This window comes from Caretta caretta, chromosome 4 (genome assembly GCF_965140235.1).
Source record: "Caretta caretta isolate rCarCar2 chromosome 4, rCarCar1.hap1, whole genome shotgun sequence".
NCBI classification, from domain to species: domain Eukaryota; kingdom Metazoa; phylum Chordata; order Testudines; family Cheloniidae; genus Caretta; species Caretta caretta.
Genome location: NC_134209.1, coordinates 62286945 through 62310967, shown reverse-complemented (window position 1 = coordinate 62310967; position 24023 = coordinate 62286945). Strand labels below are relative to the sequence as shown.

Genomic DNA, 24023 nt, shown 5'->3' with positions numbered 1-24023 from the left:
TATATGTGTCAAATTTGATATGACAAACTAGGAAATGCACCTTGAACTGTGTACCTCTCAGAAACATACTTTTGTTGCATTCATAGAACTAAGTGGCTGCTTTCTAGCATCTGTTTTAGGGCTTGCCTACATAGTGGGGTAATGGATACTATAGTGGTATGATTTCTAAAGCACAATAACATGTTGTGCATCAGTTGGTCTCTGATGACCCGGCTGGTGTACCGTAAAGGTTCCTAAAAGACCAGCAGGATCTACGTGAACCAATGAATGCAAATATATTAGTGTGCTTTAGAAATCACACCTCTGAAGCCCACATTTCCATGCCATCTAGACAAGTCCTTGAAAGGTTTTTATTAAGTCCATAGCTCTGGTCAAAGATAGTATACTGGATTGTGTCTACTTCATGTTTAGCGTGTTGTGAGTTCACTTTTGTGAGTGGTTTTACGCCAGTATTTAGATTTGCATACCTGGGACTGTTCTTATTCATAACATTGAGCATGTGCGTAAGTGTTTTCAGGACCAGGGCCTAAAGAGACGAGACACAAAGGGTGGGGAAGGATGCAATTTACAGAGTGATAGATGGCAAACATGCCAGTTAATATGGAGATTTTCAACTTTATCTGCAAATACTTATGCATGTGCTTAATTTTACTTACATGCATGGTACCACTGATGTGAATGGAGCAGTTCGTTTAAGTTAAGCACATAGTTCTCAGGATTGGGGAATAAGTCATTCATTTGAATTTGGTTCAAATCAATAATGACTAAAAATGATTATCTGATTGCTTTTCAGTGCTCTGCGTATAGTAGTTGGTAAATTCCAAGGCCAGAAGGGATCATAGTGATCATGTAGTCTGACCTCCTGTATAACACAGGCCACAGAACTTCCCCAAAATTATTCTTAGAGCGTATCTTTTAGAACAGAGGTGTGCAAACTATGCCCTGTGGGCCACATCCGGCCCGCAGGACCGTCCAACCTGGCCCTTGAGCTCCCAGCCGGGGAGGCTAGCCCCCGGACCGTACCCTGCTGTCCCCCCTCTCCTGTAGTTATGACGCTGCGCGGGCAACGTGGCTGGCTCTGGCCGGGCAGCGGGGCTTCCAGTCCTGCTGCTCTGAGTGGCATGGTAGGGGGTGTGGAGTGGGGGGGTTGGATAAGGGGCAGGGGATCCTGGGGGGGCAGTCAGGGGACAGGGAGCAGGGGGCAGTTGGATGGGGCAGAGGTTCGGGGAATGGGGTGGTCAGGGAGAAGGGGTGGTTGGATAGGAGGTAGGTCCCCGGGGGGCATTAGGGGCGGGAAGTCCTGGGAGGGAGTGGTCAGGGGACAAGGAGCAGGGGGGGTTGGATAGGGGGTGATGTCCTGGGGGGGCGGTTAGAGATGCGGGGTCCTGGGAGTGGGTGGTCAGGGGACAGGGAGCAGAGGGGGTGGATGGGTCAGGGGTTCTGAGGGGGGCAGTCAGGGGGTGGGAAGTGGGAGGGGGCAGATAGGGGGCGGGGGCCAGGCTGTTTGGGGAGGGACAGCCTTCCCTACCCGGCCCTCCATACAGTTTTGCAACCCTGATGTGGCCCTTGATTTAAAAATTACGAGTGATGGAGAATCCACGTGACCACTGGTAAATTGTTCCACTGGCTAAAATGTCGCTGTCAAAAATTTACGCCTTATTTCCAGTCTGAAGATGGCTTGCTTCAACTTCCAGCCATTTGATCATGTTAGACCTTTCTCTGATAGATTGAAGAGCCCATTTTTAAATATTGCTTCCCATATAGACACTTACAGAATGTAATTGAGTCACCCCTTAACCTTCTCTTTGTTAAGCTAAATAGATTGAGCTCTTTGAATCTATCACTGTAAGGCATGTTTTCCAATCCTTTAATCATTCTCATGGCTCTTCTCTGAACCCTCTCCAGTTTATCAATATCCTTCTTGCATTGTGGATGCTGGAACTGGATACTGTATTGCAGCAGTGATCACACCAGTACCAACGGGAGAGGTAAAATAACCTCTCTACTCCTATTCAAGATACCCCTCTTTATTCATCCCAGGATCCCATTAGCTCTTTTGGTCATAACATCATACTGGGAGCTCATGTTCACCTGATTATCCAGCACAACTCCAAATGTTTTTCAGAATCACTGCTTCCCAGGGTAGAGTCCCCCATTCTGTAAGTATGGCATATGTTCTTTGTTCCTAGATGTATACATTTACATTTAGCTGTATTAAAACACACATTGTTTGCTTGCACCCAGTTTACCAAATAATCCAGATCACTCTGAATCAGTGACCTGTCCTCTTCATCGTTTACCTCTTTCCCAATTCTTACAGCATCTGCAAACTTTTATCGGTTATGATTTTATGTTTTCTTCCAGGTCATTGATAAAAATGGTAAATAGTGTCAGGCCAAGAACCAATCCCTGTGAACCACACTGGAAAAACATCCACTTGATGAAAATTCTCCATTTATAGTTATATTTTGAGACCTATCAGTTAGCCAATTTTTAATCCATTTAATGTGTGCCATGTTAATTGAATATAATTCTGTTTTTTTAATCAAAATGTCATGTGGTATCAAGTGAAATGCCTTACAGAAGTCTTAGTATATTAAATCAACAACTGTATCAACCAAACTTGTAATCTCATTAAAAAAATCTAGTTAATGTGACAGGATTTGTTTTCCATAAACCCACGTTGATTGATATTAATTATATTACCCTCCTTTAATTCTTTATTAATCAAGTCCTGTATTACCCATTCCATTATCTTGCCCAGGATCTATCAGACTACAATTACCCAGGTCATCCTATTTACCCTTTTTAAATATTGTCACATCAGCTTTCTTCCAGAACTTCCCTGGTGTTCCAAAACTTATTGAAAATCATTAGGACTGTCAAGCGATTAAAAAAATTAATTGCCATTAATAGTGCTGTTAATAATAGAATGCCATTTATTTGAATATTTTTGGATGTTTTCTACATTTTCAAATATATTGATTTCAATTACAACACAGAATACCAAGTGTACAGTGCTCACTTTATATTTATTTTGATTATAAATATTTGCACTGTAAAAAAGAAACAAAAGAAATAGAATTTTTCAATTAATCTAATACAAGTACTGTAGTGCAATCTCTTTATTATGAAAGTTGAACTTACAGATGTAGAATTATGTACAAAAAATAATTGCACTCAAAACCAGAACAGTATTAAACTTTAGAGCCTACTTGTCCACTCAGTCATACTTCTTGTTCAGTCAGTCACTCAGACAAACAAGTATATTTACATTTTCAGGAGATAATGCTGTCTGCTTCTTTTTTACAATGTCACCTGAAAGTAAGAACAGGCGTTCATTCACATGGCACTGTTGTAGCCAGCGTTGCAAGATATTTACATGTTAGATGCGATAAAGATTCATATGTTCCTTTATGCTTTGACTGCCGTTCCAGAGGACGTGCAACCATGCTGATTATGGGTTCTGCTCGATTACGATTCAAAGCAATGTGTTCATTTTCATCATGAGTCAGATGCCATCAGCAGAAGGTTAATTTTCTTTTTTGGTGGTTTGGGTTCTGTAGTTTCTGCATCAGAGTGTTGCTCTTTTAAGACTTCTGAAAGCATGCTCCACACCTCGTCTCTCAGATTCTGGAAGGCACTTCAGATTCTTAAATCTTAGGTCGAGTGCTATAGCTATCTTTAGAAATCTCACATTGGTACCTCCTTTGTGTTTTGTCAAATCTGCAGTGAAAGTGTTCTTAAAACGAACAACATATGCTGGGTCATCGTCCGAGACTGCTATAACATGAAATATATGGCAGAATGCGGGTAAAACAGCAGAAGACATACAATTCTCCCCCAAGGAGTTGAGTCACAAATTTGGTTAACACGTTATTTTTTTAACGAGCATTATCAGCATGGCAGCATGTTGTCTGGAATGATGGCCGAAGCATAAAGGGGCATACTAATGTTTAGCGTATCTGGCATGTAAATACCTTGCAATGCCGACTACAAAAGTGTTGTGTGAACGTCTGTTCTCGCTTTAAGCTGATGTTTTAAACAAGAAGCGGGCAGCATTATCTCCATAAATCTAAACAAACTTTTTCGTCTTAACGATTGGCTGAACAAGAAGTAGGACTGAGTGGACTTGCAGGCTCTAAAGTTTAACATTGTTTTGGTTTTGAGTGCTCTTATGTAATCAAAAAAACACTCTACATTTATAAGTTGCACTTTCATGATGAAGAGATTGCACTACAGTACTTGTATGAGGTGAATTGAAAAATACTGTTTCTTCATTTTTACAGTGCAAATATTTGTAATACAAAATAATAATATATAGTGAGCACTGTACACTTTGTATTCTGTGTTGTAATTGAAATCAACATACTTGGAAATGTAGAAAAATATTTTAAAATTTTAATTGGCATTCTATTGTTTAGAATTGTTCTATTGTTAGAAACAGTGTGATTAAACCTGCAATTAATCACAATTAATTTTTTAATCATGATTCATTTTTTTTAGTTAATCACATGAGTTAATTGCAATTAATCGACAGCCCTAAAATCATTTAGAGTCTAGGGAGCTTGTTAGCAAGCTCCTCCTGGATGCAAGTTATCTTGACCTGCTGTTTTAAAAAACGTCTAATTGTAGTAGCTGCTGTTTAACATCCTCCTGAGATACTAGTGGAATGGAAAGAGTGTTATCATATGAGATAATTACATCAACTGTTTTTCTCCAAATATAGACTAGAAATATTTGTTGAATGCTTCTGTTTTTTCTGCACTATTATTGATAATTGTATCATTTTCATCTAGTAATGAACCAATACCATTGTTAGGATTTTTTGTATTCCTAAGATACTTTAAAAACTCCTTCTTATTGTCTTTAACTCTACTGACCATAGATTTTTTCCTTGTGTCCCTTTGCTTCCCTTATCAATTTTCTACATTTCCTAGCTTCTGATTTATATTAATTCCTATTCATTTCCTCCATTTGTTATATATACTTTTATTATTTTTTATAACTACTTTTACCTTCCTGATAAACCAGGCCATTTTTAAACAGATATAGCCTTTTTCCTCAACTGTGGGATTCTGGCTTTTGGGCATTTAATGAAATGTTCTTAAACAATTCCCAATTATAACTCTCATTTTTCTGGTTATATTCTTATTCCCAGCTGGTTTGGTTCATATTTCTTTTCAGCTTTGTGAAACTTGCCTTTTTAAAGCACCACATGTATGTATCACTGACAAGAGTTGCTGACACAGAGTAGTGAACCACCACTGGGCCTCTGTGTCACAAGTCCAAATATGTAGAAGTAGTAAGGAACGTTACATCTAATTTTTGTGAAATCATATGTCTGTGTAACTAAGGGATGTGCGTTGTTTGAACTCTGTAGCCCTTATCTAAAATCTTTAATTAGCATTTCCTGCCAATGTCAATATGTTTCTATTATATTGGCCCTATGGTCTCTCTCTGGTAGATAATTTACATGAAAATTATGGGCTGATATTAAACAAAGACTCACTGTAGTTTACTGAATACGGTTGCTGTGTGATGTCTTCTTTCACTGCTACCACTGGAACACTAGGAGAGAGATATTTTATTAGACTCTAAGAGAGACTTCTTTCCTGTGAAAGAGAATTTGGTCCAGTGAGTCTCAGCACCTTGGAGGATCAGGTCCCTGTTTCCATGCCACGTGGACTCTGTATTTTACAGGCACAACAAAATGGGACTGGGGAGGCGGAGGGGGGCTTTGAGGGAATGACTCTTGTTGGTTTACAGAAGCCATTATAGGTTTATGAGTGAGGCTGAGGAAAAGAACTGTTCTGTGAGCTGTGCGTTTTTAAAACTGACTAAAGACCTACTTAACATGCCTTGGACTAATTTGTGCTCCCCACTCCCCAGTTCAATGCATGGTTGAGGCTATTGTTCCCCCACTGGCCCTGGAGAGATTATTTGGAAAAGGTAGTAATCCCTCCATGGTGGGGATCTCCCTTTAGCAGTCATATTGCTAGAGACTGTGTATATGTCAAGGTTCCTTCCCCACTCTGAACTCTAGGGTACAGATGTGGGGACCTTCAAGAAAACCCCCTAAGCTTATTTTTACCAGCTTAGGTTAAAACTTCCCCAAGGTACAAACTATTTTCCTTTTTCCCTTGGACTTTCTTGCTGCCACCACCAAGCATCTAACAGATATATAACCAGGAAAGAGCCTGCTTGGAAACGTCTTTCCCCGCAAAATCCTCCCCAAACCCTACACCCCCTTTCCTGGCGAAGGCTTGATAAAAATCCTCACCATTTTGCATAGGTGAACACAGACCCAAACCCTTGGATCTTAAGAACAATGAAAAAGCAATCAGGTTCTTAAAAAAAGAATTTTAATAGAAGAAAAAGTAAAAGAATCACCTCTGTAAAATCAGGATGGTAAATACCTTACAGGGTAATCAGATTCAAAACATAGAGAATCCCTGTAGACAAAACCTTAAGTTACAAAAAGACACACAAACAGGAATATCCATTCCATTCAGCACAGCTATTTTATCAGCCATTTAAACAAAACAGAATCTAACGCATATCTAGCTAGATTACTTACTAAGTTCTAAGACTCCAGTCCTGTTCTGTTCCTGGCAAAAGCATCACACAGATAGAGAGAACCTTTGTTTCTTCCCCTCCCACCCCCTTCCAGCTTTGAAAGTATCTTGTCTCCTCATTGGTCATTTTGGTCAGATGCCAGCGAGGTTATCCTAGCTTCTTAACCCTTTAGAGGTGAAAGGGTTTTTCCTCTGGCCAGGAGGGATTTTAAAGGTGTTTACCCTTCCCTTTATATTTATGACAGTATATATGTGGGGGGCATGCCTTTGTCTTTCACAGGCATCTGAGATCTGTTTTGTTTGTGGGGACCCTGACAACCTGCTCTATAGGAGCTGGGTTCTTTGCTCCCCAGCAGAATAATGTGGAAGGAATTTAACAAAATGAACCTCATGAAGATTATCTCCCTTCACTTCCTCTCTCCAGTGGGTTTAACTGTGAAAGGGGACATAGGACATGGGAATTGTTATGCTGGATGAGACCAGCATCCTGTTTGTGACACTGGCCAGGGCCAACTGCTTCAGATGCAGTGGATAAACTGGCCCTTGTTTGGAAATTATAGAAGGATGCTTTTGTGGTTTTGAGAGTCATTGTTAATGAAGCAGTGGAGCTGAGCCCAGTAAAACAGGTGAGATTATAATGCTCAGGTGGGTTTGTGATGGGTTGGACCCCCCTTATCGGGGTGCCACCAGTTGTGCTGGGGTCCCATTGAGCCCGCCAGTTCTACCAGCCTGCGTTTCCCTTGCACTGGGTTGGTGTGCCAGGCACTCAAGCCCCTCTCCAGCACACACCCAGGCTAGGCCACACCTAGCTGCAGACAGAGACTGAAGTCAGCTCTGTGTAGGAGGATTCAGCTAGGGGAATGGCCAGCACTCTGGTGCACACACTATCTGGAGTGTAAATCCCAGAATAATATTGTCTTGCGCTGTATAGAGAGACCGGTACAATGCAAGCTTATAAAAATCTCCCTCTCCCTCAAGGTGTAGGGAGATATGTACAGCTCCCCCCACCCCCAATATTAATTGTACAAACTGGGTTTTGGAATAAACAAGAAATAAGTTTAACTACAAAAAGTAAATTTTAAGTGATTATAAGGAATAACAAACAGAACAAAGCAGATTATTGAGCAAATAAAACACGTAACCTAAACCTAATTCACTAAAGAAACAGGTTACAAAATGTAATTTCTCACCCTAAATATTGTAAAAAGAAAAGGAGTACTTGTGACACCTTAGAGACTAACAAATTTATTTGAGCATATTGTGTTCGGCAGGTTGCAGAGTTTCTGCAGCTTAGAGTTCCAGTTACTTTTCTTTACAGACTAGACCCCTGTCTCAGCCTGGACTAAGCCCTGGCCTTTCCCCAGCTTAGTTCCTTTGTCTCTTCAGGTGCTTTCAACAGTCTTTCTTCTTGGGCAGGGAGGCAATGTAAAAGAGCCCTGATTGACTTACTTCCCAGCCTTAAGTAGAATTTACATAAGGTGGGAATCCTTTGTTTCCAGTGGAAAAATACCAGCAGTGTCCAAGGTGGTACTCCATATCAGGTGACATAATCAGATGACCCTGCAGTGTCAAAGCAACATCCCAGGAAGCTCCTCAGGAAGGTGGGAGATTAGTATCTTCAAAGATCTATTGTCCTTCTTAAATGACTCATTCAGGCTGATTTCTACTGTCTGGTGGGTGTTCCCCCAAGTACACACATAGCTGTAATTGGTTTGTAATTGTAATTGTCAATATTCCTAACTTCAGATACAGAAATGATACATGCATACAAATTGGATAAGCACCTTTTCAATGATACCTCACCTGACCCATCTTGCATAAAACATATCTTAGTTGTGCCTTATTCGTATCATAACAGTATTTCTATGAAAAATATGGGGTGTAATGTCACAGTGTTCGCTCTGCCTCACATATTAAATACCTGCCTCTGTGCTCCAATATGCTTTTTCTTGTAGGGAAGAGTGAATAACAGAAAGTACTGGTACTTTATAGGATTGTATCCATTGAAGGAATTGTAGTAAGGTCATCACAAACTTGAAAAAGCACCTTTAGAATGGCTGCTTGCACTGGGATCCCTAATGAAAATGTGTTATGTCAGTGGCCAGACCAGAGATTCTCTGTGAGAAGCAGGAGCCTCAGCCTGAAAATGTCACTTGATGGTTATGCTATAAGCCTATAGAAAGTATAGAGAGACCCCCTAGAACCGCAAAGCTTCATGGAGGTAATATGGTGTTAACAAGGTGCACACAATTTATGGTGCTAGGGACTGGCGAAAGGCCCTAGACCTCTAATGCTTTCATTAAAAGGAGGAGGGGGATGAATAGATTGCCAGGGTGCAGTTAAGGGTCATTCCAGAGGTTCAGGGTCTATGTGTAGTTTTTAATTATATGAAACTACTTGTTGTCTTCCCTCTGGGAGTACTAGAGAGTTAGATCTGAAACCTGGACATGTGTTTTGTATCATTAAAGGCACCAGAGAACTGGATCTATAGCTTGCTTGTCTCATGAACTCTGTGAAAGTAGCAGACTTTCAGTCAATGCCCAATGTTTTAGAAGTGCTTTGAGAACTTTGAATAGAAGGTGCTATGTAAATGCAAATTAGAAGTATTATTATTTTCTTATTGTGAATTATTTATTTTTGTTTTCTAAAGAAGAGCTGAAAGGAGCAGCTATAGTTGGAAGAGGAATGCTAAACAGAACAGTTAGGCTGAAAGGAAATACCTGCACAATCAAATTGTATCTGAGCAAATTAATGTTGTAGTTTCAACATGTGCATTATTTTCACTTGGGTAATAGCCATTAATGTAAAGTAAAACTTAACTTGGTTATAAAGTGTTTGTTCATCTTGTTGAGATTTTTATTATTTTATTGATCAGAAGTAGTGGAGTGTAGGGCAGCTAGTTGGACAATCTTACATCCCCCGGCATAAGCTTTCTGAGGAAGTAGGAGAGGAGTGGCTGCACCCCAAAGAGGCTGTCTCAGCAGGTCAGCAAGGAGGTCCATTTTTGTCTAAAGCCTTTTGTGTCTATATTGGAACAATGGTAGGAGGTGGTGTTACCACCAAGTGCTGGGTCACTTGTGAGAAGTGCCTGTAACTAGCACATTAGTACAGCCATGGCTGGATATAACAATCGTAAAAAGGAACAGCTAAAAGCCTGTGAATGTTATCAGACAGAGTGTCCTTGCAGAAACAGGACATTCCAGGACTAAGGTGTCGTTGCCAGTAGGGAGTGTGTTTACATTGTACGCTGCACTTTGAGAGGAAAGCTGGGGGTGCTAGCTTTAGCTACTGTAGTTTAAATCTGCTTTGTTAAATTAAAATCTAATGTACCCTCTTGGTAGTATTTTGTTCGTGTTTTTACTACTGCAAGTAATATGTAACCTTTTCCTAAATAAAATTATTTAAAAAAAAAATAGTGATTTGCAAAGAAAGTCAGAATTGAGTTAAATACAGATAAGTGTGGAATGTCCTAGCTAACCAGGATGTGTGTTCGACGTGCCATTTGTACTAACAAAACTACAGTGCTTCTGGACCCAGTTACAGTACAGCAGTGCTCTGATATAGTTTTAGGCAGGGCTCAGCATTACCTGTATAAATGGGACTGAGCTATGTTACTAAATTGTGCTGTGGAGTTCCATACTATCATGAAATGTAAGGCCAGGATATGGCCCTATATTAATAAATAATCCTGATCATCTTGTCTGTCAGCTACCAAGATTTGCCTGGTAATGTGTCCAGACTTATCACTAGTGAATTGGATTGCAAGTCATTAATTTGATCAGAAGACTGTGATGACATTGAATGCAACGTTGGAACTAAGTACTTAAATAGGATTCATAGCTGTTAAGGGCAGAAGGGACCATTATTCTTATGACTGAGTGGGAACTGGATTTTCCATTTCATGGGAAATTCTGTGATTTAAAATGTATTTTTCTTTTCTGAAATGAAACAGAAACAAAAACAAAAAATGAAATTTCTCATGAATTAAATAAAAAAGTGTGCGTCAAAACATTTCATATTGATTTTAACTTTTTAAATTTTTTTCAATTATTTTGTATAATATAAAAGAAAATAAATTTCAAATTGAAAAGTCACTTTCAAACAAAAAATCAAAAATTCTGTTCCAAATATGTCAGAATGGATTATTTGTACTGCATTGAAACACTTCATTTTCCCCCAAAATAAAATTTTATTGACAATGATATGTTTCCACTGAACATTTCTCTTTTGACAAATTGGCATTTTCTAATGGAAAAATGTTCGGTCAAAAAATTCCCACTGGCTTCTGGCCTCCTGCGTAACATGGGCCAATGAGCCTCCATTCAGTAATTCCTGTATCAAGCTTGTAATGTGAGTTTGAGTGGTATCAGTTTTTCATACCCCTCGGAGATGTGGCTATGCTGATATAAATTCCCGAAGTAGACCAGCCCTTCAAGTGATGGTGAATAACTTATGGTACTAGTTGAGGACAGGGATGAAGTATGTGTAAGGCTGTGAGAGTTTCATGGAAAATGTTAATAAATTTCACAGCAGAGGTGCAGAGATATTTATGAAATTAAAATAATTAAAATTAGCTTAAGTTTGGTTAAGAAAATAATATCTTTGCAGTTTATGGCTAGAAAGGAAGAAGTCCCAATCAGCAAGTAAAAGAAGGCCATGAGAATAATAAGTAATATTACTTGTAGTGTAGGAAAGATGTATAGTTTAAAGAGTAACCGATAAAGTGAAAAGCTGCAGTAACAAGACAAAGGAAAGCTGTCTTAAAAGAAACAAGCACAACCCTTCTCACTGTTCTGCTGGCAAGCAAGGAGGTGGGAGGAGATAAGAAAGGAAGGCCTTGGAGGAAGGAAAGTAGCAAGGCTAAACTGCTTCAAACTGGGTTTTTGCTAAAACTAGCCAGTTAGCTGAAGTATATAGAGAGAGCCATGAATTTGAAGGTTCTTTGTCAGACCCTACCTGCTCATGCTGGAGCTTGCCAGGATGATATAGTTTTCCCTAGGTCTGGCCTATATGTAAGTATACTGATCACATGCTTACAAATACTTTATTACTGTATTGGGCGAAGTGATTGCTTATTTTTAGGCTGTTAGGCATATATAAAGTAATTTGTATAAAATACCATTTGGCCTTGGACTTAATAAAGGAATTTATGGTTGAATTAGTGTCTGGTTTCCCATGTTAATAATTTCAAATTTTATTAATAATTCCAAATAGAGGTAGGGAAAGCAAGGATGTGTCATGTAAAGGGAGTGGGGGTGTAAGTTGGACAATGAGCTCACCTTGCAGTGGCAGCTCCTGTCCTGGGGTGCTGGGCCTGGCTACCTGCTCTGAGTGTTGCAGCCTGGCCCACATGGTCGCAATGCCATCTGTCCCTCTGTAGATGGAGACAGAGAGGTAGAGGGCCAAATGTCATTGGTGTTGCAACTTAGCACACAGGGTCGCAAAGTTTGGATGTTTCAAACCTGAGTGACCACATGGGTCAGGTTGCAACACCTGGAGGGGAAAGGAACTGTTGGGGCGGTCACAAACTTTATTCAAATTCACTATTACCCTGAACATCATGATTTTTGTGCCAAATATGTAGCCTTAAGTGTAAGTTAGAGAAACAGGTTTTGGTAAATGATGTAACCTTCAGTACTGGAATGGGGGGAAAAATCCTCTAGTGGAGAAAGGAACCTCTACTCATACCCCAAAGGCTTTGCTCCCTCCTTCCATCTTCCATTTTTTGGTGGTTGCGGTCTCTTTTTCCCCTTCCCTGGACACTCATTTCAGTGCCTGGAACATAACTATAAGAAGGGGAGATATGTGGTATCACAATTCAGGGCAACTGCACCTGTATTCCTCTCTGTGGTCCAGCAAAGGGCACCCACTTTTATGCTTCCGGCTCCCAGCTATCACCTCTCCAGGGTAGAGACCTGCTTCTCATTTTCTCTGGACTGGAGTTTTTCCAGACTGCAGAGTTCCTTGCCTACACTGTGATATCCTTAGCAAGCTAGACTTCCTAGCTAGGCGAGTGTCTGCATTTGGTTACTCTTCAAAATCTATGAACAACGTAATTGCCACCAGTTGTGACTTGCCACACAGCTCTTTCTAAGCAAGCCCATTTATTCTTAAAGTGAAAGCATTACAGAGAAGTCGTATTAAAAACAACAACAGTGGTAACTTATTGTCTTATGGGGCCTCAAAAGGCCAAGGTCCTTCAAAATCCTCCCAACAGGACGGGGGCTGTCTTGGATAGAAGGTCCTGTCCTTTTCCTGGATCAGAAAGAAGGGCCTGAGTCAGTTTAAACTCAGGCTTATCCAAGAGTCCTGTATTTGTCTATTGGTCCCTGGAGAATCCCGGTTGAATCAATACATGTGAGCCTCTCCCCAGGTGGTGGTACCTCTCTAGAGATGTTACAACAGGAGTGAATTTGCCTGATCACCCTCCACTCTTCTTAGTTCCTGGAGGACCTGTGGTCACCCTCCCCCATGGAGTTACATACAGTCTCTGGCCCACAATGGTACATAAACTTAATACAGTAAGATCTCCCAAAGATATTGCAGGAAATTGCTATATCTGTCACATATGGGTTTGTGCCTTTTTTATGATGTATAATAAAGACTTGGAAGGTTTCTATATCTATACACACACAATTCTGCTTGTTTTCACCTTAGAAATATTAAATACATCAGGTCTCATTTTCCTTGTTTTGCTGGAGGTTTCCCATGGAAGATACAGATGTGGATTGGGAACTCTCTCAACTAACTGTAGGGGTGAGGTGTCATATCTTTTTTAAAAAAAATGTTTTTTCCAACAGTTTGGAATTTGAGTTAAATAGATGTTTAAAAACAAATAACCAGACATCCATACGGTCTTCACAGAAATCTGGGATAGATGACACTTGAATTTCTGATGTAAAAGGACAATCAGAACTCCTGCTTAATTTTTTAAAAATTCTCAGGGTTTCTTCATACACCATAAAGAAGTAGATCTACAGGCCCAAACTTAACCAATTTTTCTTTGACTAATCAACTTTATAAAAATAATAAAAATTGGTAGAAAGATTTCCAGATATACATCAAAAATATATATACTGCTCATGCTTATAGATCTGTGTAAGTGCCTGGTGGTTGGTTTAAGGATTTTACATTCAGCTGGTTGGTTCAAGGAATTTATATACTTCATAAGCCAAATAGCTCTGGGTATTTTTTCTTTATTTTTTCTCTTTTTTTTTTTTAATTAAAGCAACAACAAAACATTAAGAAATCAAATTGACTTTCAGAAGACTTAAGTGCCTAAGCAACTTTTGAAAATAGGACTTAGGTTCCTACGACATTTAGGACTAGATTTGTAAAGCTATCTCAGATGACTAAATACTTTTAAAAAGCTAGCCCTTAGGTCAGGGATGGGCAAATGATGGCCCATGGGCCACATCCGGCCCATCAGACGTTTTAATCCAGCCCTCAAGCTCCCGCTGGGGAGCAGGATCTGGGGCTTGCCCCGCTCCGGCACTCCAGTGGGGGAGCAGGGTCGGGGTCTTGCTCCGCTCCACACATGCCATGGCTCTGCGTGGCTCCGGGGAAGCAGCGGCATGATCCCCCTCTGGCTCTTATACGTAAGGGCAGCCAGGGGGCTCCGCACGCTGCCCCCACCCCAAGCTTCCATTGGCCAAGAACTGCAGCCAATGGGAGCTGTGGGAGCGGTGCCTGTAGATGGGGCAGTGCACAGAGCTGCCTGGCTGCGTCTCTGCATAGGAGCCGGAGGGGGGACATGCCGCTGCTTCTGGGAGCTGCTTGAGGTAAGCGCCGCCCGGAGCCTGCACCCCTGACCTTCTCCTGTGCCCTAATCCCCTGCCCCAGCCCTGATCCCCCTTCCACCCTCCAAACCCCTTGGTCCCAGCCTGGAGCACACTCCTGCACCCCAAACCCCCCAGCCCCACCCCAGAGCCCGCACCCCCAGCCGGAGCCTCACCCCCTCTCGCACCCCAGCCCCAATTTCATGAGTATTCATGGCCCGCCATACAATTTGCATACCTGGATGTGGCCCTCAAGACAAAAAGTTTGCCCACCCCTGCCTTAGGTGCTTTGGAACAGGGGTTCTCAAACTGGGGGTCAACAAGGTGGTTACACGGGGGTTGTGTGGTTGATGATCATCATCACACCCCTTTAAGTCCCCCCTCCCATTTTTAATTTATAAGGAGGGGGTCACACTCAGAGGCTTGCTGTGTGAAAGTGGTCACTAATACAAAAAGTTTGGAAACCACTGCTTTAGAAATTTTTACTCTGCCTTAATTTCAAATATTTTAGGTTAGGAAGGGATATTTTTATTTTGCCTTGAGATATTTCCACTAAAATTTCAGATAATTATAATATTTTCTTAGTCATCCCAAAATCATTTTACAAAGGCACAGTATGGGCTTAGGACCTGTTCCTCCAAACACTTACTACTAGGTATCGTATTCATTATTGTTGAAGGCAATGAGGCTAGTAGTCTTTGTTCTGTGTTTGTACAATGTTTAGCATAATGGGGTCATGGTCCATAACCGAGGCTCCTACACACTACCGTAATATAAATAATAATACTTTAGTAAACATTTTGGGTCTGACCCTACAAACATACACACACATATAAAGAAAAGGAGTACTTGTGGCACCTTAGAGACTAACCAATTTATTTGAGCATGAGCTTTCGTGAGCTACAGCTCACTTCATCGGATGCATACCGTGGAAACTGCAGCAGATATTATATACACACAGAGATCATGAAACAATACCTCCTCCCACCCCACTGTCCTGCTGGTAATAGCTTATCTAAAGTGATCATCAAGTTGGGCCATTTCCAGCACAAATCCAGGTTTTCTCACCCTCCACCCCCCTACACACAAACTCACTCTCCTGCTGGTAATAGCTCATCCAAAGTGACCACTCTCCCTACAATGTGCATGGTAATCAAGGTGGGCCATGTCCAGCACAAATCCAGGCTCTCTCACCCCCCCTTCCCCCCCTCCCCCCGGGGACACGGTGAGAAAACCTGGATTTGTGCTGGAAATGGCCCACCTTGATTATCATGCACATTGTAGGGAGATTTCAGAGGAACAGCCGTGTTAGTCTGTATTCGCAAAAAGAAAAGGAGTACTTGTGGCACCTTAGAGACTAACCAATTTATTTGAGCATGAGCTTTCGTGAGCTACAGCTCACTTCATCAGATGTATCTAGGGAGAGTGTATGTATGTAGGGAGAGTGGTCACTTTGGATGAGCTTTTACCAGCAGGAGAGTGAGTTTGTGCGTGTGGTTTTTGGAGGGGGGTGAGGGGGTGAGAGAACCTGGATTTGTGCAGGAAATGGCCCACCTTGATTATCATGCACATTGTGAAGAGAGTTGTCACTTTGGATGGGCTATTACCAGCAGGAGAGTGAGTTTGTGTGTAGGGGGGTGGAGGGTGAGAAAACCTGGATTTGTGCTGGAAATGGCCCAACTTGATGATCACTTTAGATAAGCTATTACCAACAGGACAGTGGGGTGGGAGGAGGTATTGTTTCATGATCTCTGTGTGTATATAATATCTGCTGCAGTTTCCACGGTATGCATCCGATGAAGTAAGCAACGAAAGCTCATGCTCAAATAAATTGGTTAGCCTCTAAGGTGCCACAAGTACTCCTTTTCTTTTTGCGAATACAGACTAACACGGCTGTTACTCTGAAACACACACATATAACTTTACTTTCACAGGTAATGTCACAAAACTCATGGGGTCTACTCATGTGATTAATGTTTATGTTCCTGTTTGTAGATTAGGACACTAAGCCATTAAAGCAGCACAAACACCTTTAAAAAAAGAAAAGAGCCTGATCCAAAGCCACTAAAGTAAGTGAAAAGATTCCCATTGACTTAAATGGATGCTGGTTCAGGCTCCAGATGCATGTGATACACATTGTATTAGGTCATTGTAACTATCAGGAAGTAACATTTGAATATTCCTATTGGGTTACATTGCTTCAAATCTGGCTGATGCTTTTATTGAGTTTTCTATTGTTAAATTGTGAATTAGCAATGACTCTCTAACTTTGAGGCATTTATTACAAATATAGAGGTATGTAATCTAAGCACCATAGTATTAAGTATACCATTTAAAGATTTTGAAGTGGGAGAAAGACGTGGTTTGTATATAGAAGAATGTTTGACACATGACATGTTTCTTCCAATTACATTGTAAATGCGTTATGCTACCTTTACTATGTAATTATTGGAAAATCCATTTAATTATAAAGTGATGAATTGCAATTTTTATATTTTTAGTATTAAAAATTAAAAGAAATGCAACTGGGACATTTAATTGTAGTTTGATTTTTCTGTATGGTGGGCATTAACTTGGGGTATATATTAAGGAAATTTTCCTATTTGTGGCTACATGTTCACAGTGGATAAGTAAATTTTAAAAGATCATCATTTTGTTTTAACTTTGTTTTCAGCAAAGGCAGTGGGGTACTTCTGTAGGTAAAGGATTGCAGAATTAGGCCCCAAACATGATTGTAGAATTACGTTTGCTTATTTGAGTTTGTCAGCTTTTCTCCAGTTCAAAATGAGAATATTTTTAATTTTTATTTTTTTTACAAAGTTTGGTAAGACTTCTCCAATTTATCAGTCATACATAGTATGTAAAATACTGTATTTTTAAATCATGTGTCTTGTTAGAAAATGACAGCTGCCAGCGCATTTCTGTTATAATGAACTCTGATGGAAATAAGCTGTGGCTCATGTGTTCAGTGCATGCTAATAAAGTAGTGATATTGCTAGTAAATTCATGGCATGTTCAAAGCTAGTCTGTCTGACAATAACCTACTTGCAGAACAACAGCTTACTAAGGTGGTGACAGAACTGCATTAGAAGTGTCATTCATAGTCTTAACCACTGAACTGAAGTATATTAATGCTTGTCAGTCACTCTGCTAGGCATACTTTCCCCCTCCTCGCTGCTTACCGATTTGAGACACTTGCACACTGTGCTGCGGTTCAGATGGTTCCTATGTGCATTCAGGGACAGATTTTTTAAAACTGAAGGATGTGTGCAAAAGTATCTAAAAAATTGTACATGCTGTTACCACAACTGCATGCCCAAATGATTGATTGGGCACCTAACTAGCTATCTGAATTCACAGTAATCCCATTTGGACATGTAATTTTGGTAAATGCATGCACACTTTTTGCATGATCAGATTATTTTTATGCACATCTGGACATGTGCCTTCTGAACATTTGGCTCTTAAAGTCCAGATGGATATTTGCCTCTTCTTAAAATAGGGCCAATTTTTTAAAAAAATGTTAGTGTTATACCAGAACTTTTGATGTGCAGCTTTCTGCATGGTTCTTCTGCATATTTCTCTCCTTCTCCTGCTGTTGCCAGTCCCTTCCCTCCTTTGAACCCTATTTTTCTCTTCATATAGCAACCCTCTATCCTCATCCTTAGCAAATTCAGGTTCCATTTCATCATGCTGTCTGATTTCTCCAGTCACTCACTCCCTTGCTCTAATCTCTTTTGATCCGAATCAGCTTTCCCACTCAAAAGAGCTGCATACTTGATCTGGTCGTCACCAGATATTGTCTTTCTTTCATCTTTGCCTAACAACAACTGCCTCCTTACCTGAGCCATCCGACCATCAACAATTACTCCTTTTCAGCTCTCAGTCCTCTTTTCTCTACTTTCTCTTCAGTTGTTTCTTTTCTCCATTACAAGCTATTTGGGGCAGGTACTCCCTTTTGTTACACGTTTTTAGAGCACCTAGCTCAATGAGGCCATACCCTACTTGTGGCCTTTAAGCGCTGCAACAATATAAATGTTAAATAATAACAAACTCCATGCTAGAGAGACAAGGTAGATGAAGTTATATCTTTTATTGGACCAACTTCTGTTGGTGAGAGAGACAAGCTTTTGAGCCACACACAGCTCTTCTTCCAGTCTGTTTGGCTCAAAAGCTTGTCTCTCTCACCAACAGAAGTTGGTCCAGTAAAAGATATTACCTTACCCGCCTTGTCTCTTTAATATTCTGGGACTGACATGGCTACAACATTCCATACAGCAAAGGAAAATTCCATTCTGTCCTCCACCCTCAACTCTTTTACCCCCTTCCAAAAGAACTCCTGCCCAGTCAACTCCTAGTCCTGGTTTACCTTCAACTTCTATTTCCCATACTGCCCGCATGCAGCTGAGTGTCTCTGGTAGGAGGCCTGAAACCATGTAGCCTTTTTTCACCATAAATTAAGGTTCTCCTCTTTTATCCCCTCTCCCCTTTTTAATGGGCTTCCCCCCAAGACTCTATCCTTGGCCTATTCCCCTTCTCCCACTATGCCATATTTCTGGGTACTGTTATCTGCTTGGTTTTGATTACCTATTAATGCCAATGATTCACAAATCAGCTTCTCTAGATAATGAGCTGTCTCCCTCTATCTAATCTAGCATCTCAACCCATCTTTCTGACATCTCTTTGTGGACGTCCTTTTGTCAACACAAGTTTCTCATTTCTACCTTTAGGTCTCTTCACTATTTAACTCTGCCCTACCAATCAGATCTAGTATTGCAATGTTGCTTAAAATGATTATTATTTTTATTTGTATTATTGTAGTACCTAGGATCCCTAGTCATGGTTCTGGACCCCGTTCTGCTAGGTACAAATACAGAACAAAAAGACAGTCCCAGCCCCAACTTTCACCCCTGCTTTAGCTCCAGTCCATTGATGCCAGCCTTTACCTCCTGCTTGTCCATTCTTCCCTCAGACACCTTTGAGTGTCTCTCATCCTGCCTCCTACCCCAAAATCCAAAACCTCACCCCCATAGCACCTTCAAATCCCCCTTAAAAGTCACCTCTGCTGGGCGGCTTACAAGATATTGCAATCTGACTATGATGGGGGTTGTGGTGAGATGAGACTAATGCTTGACCTGCATGTTCATTTTACTGTTACTTGATTCTCCTACTTCCCAATCCCATTGCTTTGTTTCTTCTGCTTACTGAATCCTCTCATAATTCTAAACTGTGAGCACGTTAGGTTCCTCATCCTTAATTAGGGCTTCTAGGTGCTACTGTGCTACAATAAATAATAATCCTGTTAGCCTACTCTTTCTTGTTGAATCCCCCCCAGCTTTTTATGAAATTATGTGACAAAGGGGTGGAGCAAATGGATGTTTATTAAAGGAGAAAAAGGGGTTGTATCGTAGAGCTTGGCTGTAGACAATGGATCGTGTGGTGTGGTCTGGATGAAAGCTGGAGGCATGTAGGTAGGAATAGCGCTCAGTAGGTTTCCGGTATAGGGTGGTGTTTAGCGATGGTCACATTTGCTCCAACCCCTCAGACAGAGACAAACACCTACAAGATCTCTATCAAGCATTCTTACAACTACAATACCCACCTGCTGAAGTGAAGAAACAAATTGACAGAGCCAGAAGAGTACCCCGAAGTCACCTACTACAGGACAGGCCCAACAAAGAAAATAACAGAAAGCCACTAGCCATCACCTTCAGCCCCCAACTAAAACCTCTCCAACGCATCATCAAGGATCTACAACCTATCCTGAAGGACGACCCATCACTCTCACAGATCTTGGGAGACAGGCCAGTCCTTGCTTACAGACAGCCCCCCAATCTGAAGCAAATACTTACCAGCAACCACACACCACACAACGGAACCACTAACCCAGGAACTTATCCTTGCAACAAAGCCCGTTGCCAACTGTGTCCACATATCTATTCAGGGGACACCATCATAAGGCCTAATCACATCAGCCACACCATCAGAGGCTCATTTACTTGCACATCTACCAGTGTGATATATGCCATCATGTGCCAGCAATGCCCCTCTGCCACGTACATTGGTCAAACTTAGTCTCTTAGTCTCATTGATAGTCTCTACTTAAAAGAATAAATGGACACAAATCAGACGTCAAGAATTATGACATTCAAAAACCAGTTGGAGAACACTTCAGTCTCTCTGGTCACTTGATTACAGACCTAAAAGTGGCAATACTTCAACAAAAAAACTTCAAAAACAGACTCCAACGAGAGACTGCTGAATTGGAATTAATTTGCAGACTGGATACAATTAACTTAGGCTTGAATAAAGACTGGGAGTGGATGGGTCATTACACAAAGTAAAACTATTTCCCCATGTTTATACCCCCCTCGTCCCCCACTGTTCCTCAGACGTTCTTTTCAACTGCTGGAAATGGCCCACCTTGATTATCACTACAAAAGGTCCCCCCCCCGCCCCCCGCTCTCCTGCTGGTAATAGCTCACCTTAAGTGATCACTCTGGTTACAGTGTGTATGGTAACACCCATTGTTTCATGTTCTCTGTGTATATAAATCTCCCCACTGTATTTTCCACTGAATGCATCCGATGAAGTGAGCTGTAGCTCACAAAAGCTTTTATGCTCAAATAAATTTTTTAGTCTCTAAGGTGCCACAAGCACTCCTTTTCTTTTTGCGAATACAGACTAACACGGTTGCTACTCTGAAACTTATATACTGACAATGCATGCGTCCTTTTTTGATGAGTGTAGATAGCCATATTACCTAGGTGTTTATTTGGTTTTTCCTCCCTCATATATAGAATATAAGTGAAGGTGGATTGGACAGAATATGAGAAATGAGTACAGAGGATCAAACAGTGTGTGTAACCCTATCCTGGATAGGTCTGTCTTTTTCTTATATTTTTTGGGAACACTTGTTTAGCTTGTCATGACAATAAAGTCTCGTTGAATTAATACATCAGAAAGTCTCCCCATTTTCCCGGCCGCATCCAAGGTCCCACAGGATTCCCTATTACCAACAAAGCTTTGTCTACCGCACTCTGGGCAGTTCCAAAATATAGTTAAATGCTTAGCACTTCAGGCTCCGACTGCTAATTGCTTAGTAATTAAAACTTTAACCATTAAATGGCTGGTAGAGATCTAGTCCAGTATGAATGATTTTGATAGATTGTTTCAAAACCAAAATTCTTATAGTTTTTACTCTGCACAGGAATTATAAAAATTTGCAAGTCTGAATTTTAGCATTTATAGAGAAAAATATGTAAATGCAGATTTTAAAACAGTTTAAAGTTTTTAAAGTTATAGCTGGCTGAATAAATATGAGTATTTTAATTTTTCAATAAGTGTACCTTTGTGTTACCTGGATTCTGTCTGCCCTGGGGTTGTTCTAATTTATGATAGCCACCTTGATTCCAGCATGCTTGCTACGCTAGGGGCTGTGAGGAAGGGTGGTATAAGACTGTGTATGCTAGCCCTGTGCAGTTTCTGCTCTGGGGGAATTTTCTCACAGACTGTTGTGGCTCCTTTATAGCTCTGTACATCATTTCCTGTTTCCTTCTGCTGTGTTGCCTGCTTTAAATGCCAAGTTTATTATTCTCTCTTCACAGAAATCCCTGGTGGAATGCAGCCATGTGACATGGTGTTTGCTCAGCCATTTTTGTCTTATTCTTGGGCCCTGTGTATGTAAGCTTCAGCAGTTTTTCCCAGTACAGTAGAATCTCAGAGTTACGAACACCTCGGGAATGGAGGTTGTTTGTAATGCTGAAGTGTTCATAGCTTTGAACAAAACATTATGTTTTTTCAGTAGTTTACAACTGAACATTGACTTAATACAGCTTTGAAACTTTACTGTGCAGAAGAAAAATGCTGCTTTCCCTTTATTTTTTTTAGTAGTTTATGTTTAACACAGTACTGTACTGGGGTTTTTTCCCCACTGCTGCTGCTGCCTGATTGTGTACTTCCAGTTCCAAATGAGGTGTGTGGTTGACTGGTCAGTTCGTAACTCTGATGTTCATAACTCTGAGATTCTACTGTACAAGCCTCCTGAAAGATTTTTGCTGATGGCGTCTGTGACTGAGGCTAGCTCATTCCTGGAGAGAAGAATTTGATAAGATGACTAATGCTTTTAATAGACTGATCAGTAATGCTAATAATAATACAATAGTGGACAGATCACAGATGGGATAGAATAAGGGCATTATTTAGAAAAGATGATACCATCTAAATGAAAACACAGGTGTGTGTGCACCTTGTGCACAGTTGCTGGAGAACTTTTTCCCTCAGCGTTACCTGTTGGGATGGCTTGAGCGCCCTCTGTTGCCACACGCCACTACATGCTGGTATAAGAGGGCAGAGCCACCCCGCGGTTCCCTCTCAGTTCTTTCTTACTGCCAGTGACAGTTGTCGGAGCGATCTCAGACTTGTTGTCATAAGCTTTTCTCACTCCTTTGTATATATATATATACCCTGTTATTGTTAGGAGGTAGTTATGTAACTAAATTTATGTTAGTTTTAGTGATAGATTTTAGTCTTGGGACTTTCTGGACTAGTTTTCCTCTTCTGTTGCTGGGATCAGTACTGGAACGATGCCGTGCTCACCAGGGTTTAAGTCATGTCACACTTGCCCTAAACCTATCTTGGTCAGTGACCCACATTTGGCATGTTTGAAATGTTTGGGAGAATATCACATAAGTAATAAATGTCACATTTATTTAAGCCCAGCTCAAAGAAAGCGGTGAAGCTCAAATGTCTACTCATGAAGGCAACAATTTGCCCCCTCTCCCCCCCCCCGGACTTTTCTTACTTGTCCCCGAAGTAGTACATTAACATCAGTACAGGACAACACCAGAGATGTCTGGAGCTCCTCGGTCCCATTTGCCAGTATCAAAGAAAAGGCTTAGATCCTCCTGAGGCTCCGTACCTTGCTCGGGGCAGCAGTGCCGAAGCCTAGTAGAGTAAAGTTCTCCGACAATTGTGCATGAGGTGCGCCCACACCTACAGTGGAATGGATATGTGCAACACAGCTCAAAGAACACAAGTTATAGAATGGTAGGTAACCGTTTTTGTTTGGTTGTTTTTGGTAGCAGGGGAAAATCTTTGTTCTCATTCAGTCCCAGTGTAAGTGGGAACAACTCCAACGAATTGTGCCCACTTACCCTGTCAAGGTTCCTCCCCCACTCTGAACTCTAGGGTACAGATGTGGGGACCTGCATGAAAAACCTCCTAAGCTTATCTTTACCAGATTAGGTCAAAACTTCCCCAAGGTACAAAATATTCCACCCGTTGTCCTTGGACTGGCCGCTACCACCACCAAACTAATACTGGTTACTGGGGAAGAGCTGTTTGGATGCGTCCTTCCCCCCAAAATACTTCCCAAAACCTTGCACCTCACTTCCTGGACAAGGTTTGGTAAAAAGCCTCACCAATTTGCCTAGGTGACTATAGACCCAGACCCTTGGATCTTAAGAACAATGAACAATCCTCCCAACACTTGCACCCCCCCTTTCCTGGGAAATGTTGGATAAAAAGCCTCACCAATTTGCATAGGGGACCACAGACCCAAACCCTTGGATCTGAGAACAATGAAAAAGCATTCAGTTTCTTACAAGAAGACTTTTAATAAAAATAGAAGTAAATAGAAATAAAGAAATCCCCCCTGTAAAATCAG

The 24023-nt window shown here is 41.0% G+C and overlaps 1 long non-coding RNA gene across 1 annotated transcript in view; it reads left to right on the top strand.

The window, feature by feature from the left end:
* The first annotated feature begins 11504 nt into the window (after window positions 1-11504).
* Window positions 11505-24023, top strand: part of LOC142071760 (uncharacterized) — a 32141-nt gene continuing 19622 nt past the window's right edge. The window contains exons 1-2 of the long non-coding RNA XR_012667950.1: window positions 11505-11590; window positions 16352-16425. This is a non-coding gene — a long non-coding RNA (uncharacterized LOC142071760). The remainder of the gene's footprint in view (window positions 11591-16351; window positions 16426-24023) is intronic.